At 39.5% G+C, this 7,948-nt stretch overlaps 1 pseudogene; it reads left to right on the forward strand.

Annotated features, from left to right (window-relative positions):
* The first annotated feature begins 6,345 nt into the window (after positions 1-6,345).
* On the forward strand, positions 6,346-7,647 carry LOC137946619 (ubiquitin carboxyl-terminal hydrolase 2-like; annotated as a pseudogene).
* The last annotated feature ends 301 nt before the right edge of the window (positions 7,648-7,948 follow it).

The following is a 7,948-nucleotide window of genomic DNA, read 5'->3' on the forward strand; positions in this document are numbered from 1 at the left end:
TTGAATTCGCAGGCCCTGTTCGTGCTGCATGGGATGTATTCTATTGTGGTGAATGAATACAGCAGCAATGTGGCGGTTTCGGGTACTTTTAATAGCCATAACAGTCCATTTAAAACAGTTGTGTTAATTTTTTTGGATGAATTGTATGATCGTGACCATTGTTTGTCATAATTCTTCAACCTGGTGTGCCTTTTGGTGATGAAGATTTGAAGAAACTATTTGGTGGGTATGGAAACATTACATGCGCTGTACTAATGAGAGAAGGAGATGGGAAATTCCAATGTTTTGGATTTGTTAATTTTGAGAATGCCACAAATGCTGCTCTTACTGTTGAGGGGCTTCATGACATACAAATTGATGACAAGGAGAGGAGAGGTTCGTCGGGTCCTCACCTTAGTGCTTCGAAGCATTCAAATCCAAGTGGCGATACAGCTGTGACTGAAGATTTGGTTGTGAAGTGTAGAATTTAGGATCTCATGAAATGAACTTTAGATCAACAAGAAAGAAGAAGAAGAAGAAGAAGAAGAGAGAAGGAGAAGAGAAGAAGAAGAACGTGGAAGGAGAGAGTTTGGATTAAGGGAGAAGAGGGTTGCGTCAAAAATAAAAATGAGGGCTGGATGAATTTGTGGAAAGAGAGGAGAGTGCTTCAATGCCCTACCTCTTAGCCAATGCCTTTATTTATAGTTTTACAATGCCCTTAGGGCTACAACTTGATAAAACAAAAGACATAAAAGAAACACATATTTACACTTCTATGCCATCTTTATGGAAAATACCATATTTTACACATATGTCACTCCTTTGACGTGTGGGCTTCTTGTCTTGAGCTCGTAGGCTTGAGCCCATCTTCCAACACTCCCCCTCAAGCTGGAGGATAAAAGACATCATAAATACCCAGCTTGCCACATATAAACGATAGGATTTTAGATGAAACGGGTTTAGTGAGAACTTCAATATGTTTAGTTCTTTCATGAAAAACTGGATTTGAAGTGATATGAATGGTTGCTTGATTATCACAATGCAGATTCATGGACCCTTTTTAATAAAAACCTAGTTCGGTAAGAAGGGTCCTGATCCATAAAAATTCGGCGATAGATCTTGCAACCACATTTTGCTTCTTACTCTTCCATGTAACCAAGTTTTCCCCAACTAGAGTACAATATCCTAATGTAGATTTTCTATCATCAGGAGATCCAACCCAATCTACACCTGAGAAGCCTTCTATGTTGAAGTACCCATGTTTTTTATACAGCAATCCTCTTCCTGGAGCTCCTTTTAGATAACGTAATATTCTCTCTAAAGCCTGCCAGTGGGTAATTTGTGGTTTGTACATGAATTGACTCACCACACTTACAGCATATGATATGTCTGGCCTAGTTACCGTGAGATAGATCAGTTTTCCCACGAGTCTTTTATATTTGCCAATATCAATATCTTCTTCATTTGTGGCACATAATTTTACATTTGTATCCATAGGTGTGTCAACTGGTCTACAACCCTTCATTCCTATTTCTTCAAGGAGATCCAAGACATATTTTCTTTGAGACAATATTATCCCATGTTTGGATTGAAGAACTTCTATACCCCAAAAATATTTAAGCATACCAAGGTCTTTAGTCTTGAATTCCTGACATATCATCTGCTTCACCTCTTGTATGCTCAAAGCATCATCACTGGTTAAGATAATATCATCCACGTATACGGCCAATAATATTTTCCCTTTGATCGTATCTTTATAATATACAGAATGATCAACTGAGCACCGATGAAAACCAAACCATAGAAGTGTTTGACTAAATTTATCAAACCAAGCCCGAGGGGACTGCTTAAGCCCATATAAAGACTTTTTTAACCGGCATACTAACTCCCCCTCAACCACATAACCAGGTGGTTGAACCATATATATTTTCTCACTGATATCACCATTTAAAAAAATATTTTTAACATCCAACTGATAGACGGGCCATGAGGAGTTAGCAACAATAGATAAGATGATGCGTACCGAATTCAATTTTGCAACAGGAGAGAAGGTCTCCTCATAATCTATCCCATAGCACTATGTATAGCCCTTAGCAACCAGTCGAGCTTTAAGACGAGCAAACGATCCATCTGGATTATGTTTCACCGAAAAAACCCATCGACAACCAACCGGTCTTTTACCTTTCAAGAGTGATGATAAGTACCATGTTTGGTTTTCGTATAAGGCATGCATTTCTTCATCCATAGCTGCCTTCCATCCTGGATGTCTCAGGGCCTCCTGATACGAATGCGGAATGGAAGTAGAAGAAAGGGGCGCAAGAAACTGAAAACACTCAGAAGACAAGCGATGGTGAGACATAAAATTTGAGATAGGATGCGAAGTAGTACAAGAGCGACGTTCTTTTCGTAAATCAATAGGCCAAGTATCAAATTCAGGCCCATACACAGGAGGAGAAGGACTTACCTCGGGTGGATCTGACAACTCCACAGGTGAAGGTATGGCCGGTGCATCAGGGGATGGATCCACTTCAAGATTGTACGGCACAAGCGAAAAGTCCATCCTGGAGGAGCATCATGGGAGGAGTAGAAGGGGCTGTCCTCAAAGAAAGTCACATCCCTAGAGATAAACATCCTCCAAAGGGTAGGATTGTAACAGACATAACCTTTTTGGGTGCAAGAGTACCCCAAAAAAATGCACCTCATAGACCGGGGATCAAGTTTATTTTTATGTGGGGATGTAACATGAACAAAAAACGTACATCCAAACACTTTCAAAGGAATAGAAAAAATATCTTCACCATTAAATAACACAGAGTAAGGATTTTATGATGAAGGACTGATGAAGGTAACCTATTAATGAGAAAACATGCTGTAAGTATAGCATGAGGCCAAGAGAAATAGGGTACCTTCATGGAGTAGAGGAGGCCCCGAGCAACTTCAAGAAGATGACGATTCTTCCTTTCAGCAACACCATTTTGTTGAGGACTATAGGCACATGATGTTTGATGAATAAGCCCATTACTCTCACAAAATGATTTGAAGTCATGAGACATGTATTCCTTAGCATTATCAGATCTAAGGGTTTGAATTTTCTTCCCAAATTGTGTCAAGACCATAGCATGAAAATTTTTAAACAAAGGATGAATTTTGGAACGCTCTTTAAATAGATATAACCAAGTCACTCGAGTAAAATCATCAACAAAAATGAAAAAATATTTAACTTGGGAAATATTTGAGACACATAAAGGGCCCCATACATCAGAATGTATTAGCTCAAACAGAGCAGTACTTGTAGTTGTAAGACGAGGAGAATATGTACTCTTGACATGTTTACTTAATTGACAAATCTCACAACTGAAATTAGAAAGTCCTTTTAAAGATGGAACCAAAGAACGAAGTGAAGGGGTAGATGGATGACCAAGTAGGTTGTGCCAAAGTTGGGCTTCAGATGTAGTGGACGATAATGCAGTTAATTGTGGAAGAGTGAAGTAGTACAAACCCCCCTTTTCATGGCCGCCACCAATCACCCGCTTCGTAGTGAGATCCTGAAAGACACAAGAAGACGGTGAGAAGGTGATAGAGCAATTTAATTGATTGGCCAATTGACTAACCGAGAGAAAATTTAAAGGAAATTGAGGAACAAACAAAACATCTTGAAAGGGAATAGATGAAGTAAGAGAAGAGGAACCTTTGACAAGGACCTTGGTTTGGGTACCATCAGCAATAGTAACGAATTATGAGGATAACAAGGAGATAAGGACTGCAACAAGTGTTTGTTACCTGATAGATGTTCGGAGGCCCCGGAGTCGATGATCCAAGAGGAAGAGGAAAAAGAGGAAGAAAGCATACATGAGGCAATAGTAGTGGCAACAGTAGATGATGAGGGAATAGATGATTCTATGAAGGACTTCATTTTCTGAAATGCAGCATAGTCCTCAGCCGTAAGAGTCACATTTCCGGATGATGATTCAGCCTTATCTTCATTTTTCTCAACGTTAACCGAGACTGGATTAGCTGTGGCCCAATCAGGCTGCCATGAAGTTTTCAGCATGATGCCACAAGGGGGTTCTAACGGCCACAATAAGTACAAAGTTGAGGCTCAGTACGGAAAACATTTTGACTCATTCTACCACCTCTATTTTCAACCCCTCTCATAGTTTGACCCCCTCTCATATTTCTGCCCTGTCCTCGGGTTGAGGAAGATGTTCCCCGATTGCGAGAGAACATCACCGATGGAGCATCAATAGGAGAAGGAGGGATGGATCCGGTATCCGAAGTAATGTCGCACTAATATCATCGAAGGATGGAAGAGCAGAAGAACTTAGAAGCTAAGTTTTGGCCATCTCAAGGTATGGTTTAATATTCAATAAGCAAATGGCTGCTGCCAAAGCTTCTCTTTGTCGTTCTTGAACGGAAATATCAGTGGAATATGGCTGAGCTAGTTTTCATTCTTGAAGAAGACCTCGAAACCATGCCAAAAATTCGTGAATATTATCTCCATGTTTCGTATGCAGCATGTTTTGTAAGACATCACATATTTTTTGTAATGAAGCAGTGCTTGAGTAAAGTTTGGCACAAGTGTCCCATATGTTCTTGGCGGTTTCCAAGTGGACCACATTGTTGGTCACCTGTTCTTCCATGCTATTAATGAGCCAACTTATCACCATGTTATCATCCTTAACCCACTTGTGGTAGGACGCGTCTTCTTCATCAATCGGAGGAGGAAAGTTAACAACGTGGCTCAAGAGGTCACGAGTAATAAGAACCCTCCGAACCGATTGTGACCAGCTCATATAATTGGAGAGACCTCTAAGTGGAATTGTAGTAATATGGACTATATCACTCTTATTACTATTGTATCCAATCTCCATGATGAGGTAAGTAAAATATAGAGGTCAAGGGAAAATGCCTTCTTCAAAGAACAATTACTCAATGTAATTTGAAAAACCCATAGACCAAATCAGTCCCCAACAAAAGAGAACAAGAACCAATTTCTTTCATGAGGGCAAGCACCAGATTATCAACAAATTTGTGCCTTTAGAAAGTGATAATAACATCCAGCCATCACTCAACTTCTCTTGTATTCATAAGAACAAAGAGAAGAAAGTAGATGCAACCGATTAGGCCTTAATCCAAACTCTAACACAAACGAGCAATAGACAAAAATTTAGAGAAGATTTAACGGCAAACTAAGACACTTGGAAGAGATTTATCTTCAGCTCATGGGAGACTTCAACGTAAAAAAAAATTCAATTGTTGAAGTTAAAAAAAATGGAACTACAAAGGGTGAATGACTGTTGGAATTTCTTCAAACATATAATGGGCATCCAACAACATAACACAAACCCATGAGCAACTTTAAGTAGGAGAAGATACAACAACATGTGCTGGGATTCTACCTCAAATGAGATGGATCCAAATTACATAAAGGTAATTGAATTTCACCCATCAATCATAATAAGATGCAAACAACAAATGATCTTGATCACTCTTGTAATTGATTTACAAGGAGTCAAGATTATAACATCAATTTAGTCATAGAAATAAATCTTTACAACATATAAAGATTTATCTTGACTTGATGTGACTCAAAATTCAAGAAGTAAAGAAAAACAGTAAAAAAGAGTATGTAAATAAGAAAAGGAAACAAAAAAAAACATAAATAAGAAGAGCATGAACTTATCTCTTCATGACTGAACTCCTTTTACAACTTCTTGAACAAATTTTATAATAACTCCATGAAGAGAGATCCTAAACTCCTTACTCTAATACCATGTTACTAACCATTGCGCCAAAAGATCGACCTTTTAGCGAAGGCGTAACTTGCTAATTAAAGACAGGCCCATTCCAACACTCTGCACGGGGAACACCCATGTACAAATGCAAATGCAAAATCCCACCTATACGGGGATGGCCAAAGACAAAGTCCCACCTATGCGGGGACGGAACAAATGGGGGAGCGGGACTCGAATTTGAGACCAACCTGCCCTGATACCATGTAGAATTTAGGATCTCATTAAAGGAAGTTTAGATCAACAAGAAAGAAGAAGAAGAAGAAGAAGAGAGAAGAAGAGGAGAAGAAGAAGAACGTGGAAGGAGAGAGTTTGGATTAAGGGAGAAAAGGGTTGCGTCAGAAAGAAAAATGAGGGTTGGACGAATTTGTGGAAAGAGAGGAGAGTGTTTCAATGCCCTACCTCTTAGCCAATGCCTTTATTTATAGTTTTAAAATGCCCTTAGGGATACAACTTGATAAAACAAAAGACATAAAAGGAACACATATTTACACTTCTATGCCATATTTAATGAAAGTACCATATTTTACACATATGCCACTCCTTTGACATGTGGGCTTCTTGTCTTGAGTTCATGGGCTTGAGCCCATCTTCCAACATGAAGAATAGAAAATCATGCAACCAAATTAATACAAGTATTGATTTTGATAAAGTTGCTTGGAAGATTGGGAATACTCTTAAGTGTGAAGATTTTAGAGATAATGGTGGGGCTGGTAGGCACGCAGGAAAGGGAAAAGTTAAACAAAATAGGAAAAGGGGAATCCAATCAGATGATTCCAACCCAAAATCCATGTGGGTTTGTTTACAGTGTGGCCATGTGGCTTGTGGTGGGCCAGTGAGTGATAGGGTACCCAAAAGCCATGCTCTTCAACATACTCGACGCACTCAACATCCATGTGTAATTCAATTCGATAATTCACTTCTTTGTTGGTGCTTCTCGTGCAACTCACAGGCTCATGTACATTCTGATGGAATCAATGAAGAAACGGATGGTCGTTTATCAAAAGTTAAAAATTTGATCAAGGAGCAGCTGGACATGTTTGGCTAGGTGGATGTTGAAGATGATTATGTGAGCAGTAGTTTGGAAAATAAGGGACTAGCAAAGTTAGAGGCTTCTGTTTTGGATATGAAAGGTTATAAAGTGCAAGGTTTGGTTAATCTTGGGAATACTTGCTTCTTTAACTCGATCATGCAGAACATCCTTTCTATGAAAGTTTTGCGGAACTACTTCTCAAATTTGAACATTTCTGTTGGACCCCTCACCATGGCCTTGAAGAAGCTTTTCTGTGAAACTGGCTCCGAAGTGGATTCAAGGAGCAGCTTGAATCCTAAAAACATTTTTGTGTGCATTTGTTCTAAAACTCCTCAATTTAGAGGATACCAACAATAGGACAGCCATGAGTTGTTTCGCTACTTACTTGATGGTTTATACATTGAAGAAGTAAATGCTTGGAAATCGGCTTCATCTGATGATGAAGAGGTTAATTCGAAAGTGGATCCTACTTTTGTAGACTTGGTTTTTGGTGGTCAGATCTCTAGTACTGTTTTCTGTATGGAATGTGGGCACACTTCAATAGTCTATGAGCCATTTTTAGACATTGAAGCTAAGAGGCCCAAAGATTGGGATGCTGATGAGGATGGTGCATGGGAGGCACCGAAGATTGATAATCCTAAGTGTGAGTCAGCTCCTGGGTGTGGTGAGTGGAAAAGACCTATGATGAGAAACCCGGTTTACAAGGATAAATGGAATGCACCATTGATTGATAACCCTAACAATAAGGGTATCTGGAAGCCAAGGCAGATTCCTAACCCTAAGTACTTCGAGCTTGATAAACCTGAATTTGAGCCCATTGCAGCTATTGGAATGGAGATATGAACGATGCAGGATGGGGTACTTTTTGCCATTATTTTGATAGCTAGGGATGAGGAGACTGCATAATCTATCAGGGTGATTGCATGGAAACCTAAGTTTGAATAGGAGAAGGAAACGCAGCCGAAAGAGGAAGTTGCAGCATCTGGTGGACTTTCTGGTGTTCCTACGAAGGTCTTTGATGTGATATACCGGATTCCAGATATTCCTTTTTTCGCAGCATATAAGTTCAAGATGAAATTGAGAAGGAAGATGCTTCGGGCCCACAACCAAGGAGGGCAAGAAGGGAAACATAAAACTACAAGTG

The sequence above is a fragment of the Aristolochia californica genome, unplaced genomic scaffold, assembly GCF_029961685.1.
Source record: "Aristolochia californica isolate CCGP_79_NKW_82.1479 unplaced genomic scaffold, dmAriCali1.0.hap1 SCAF_12, whole genome shotgun sequence".
NCBI classification, from domain to species: Eukaryota; Viridiplantae; Streptophyta; class Magnoliopsida; order Piperales; family Aristolochiaceae; genus Aristolochia; species Aristolochia californica.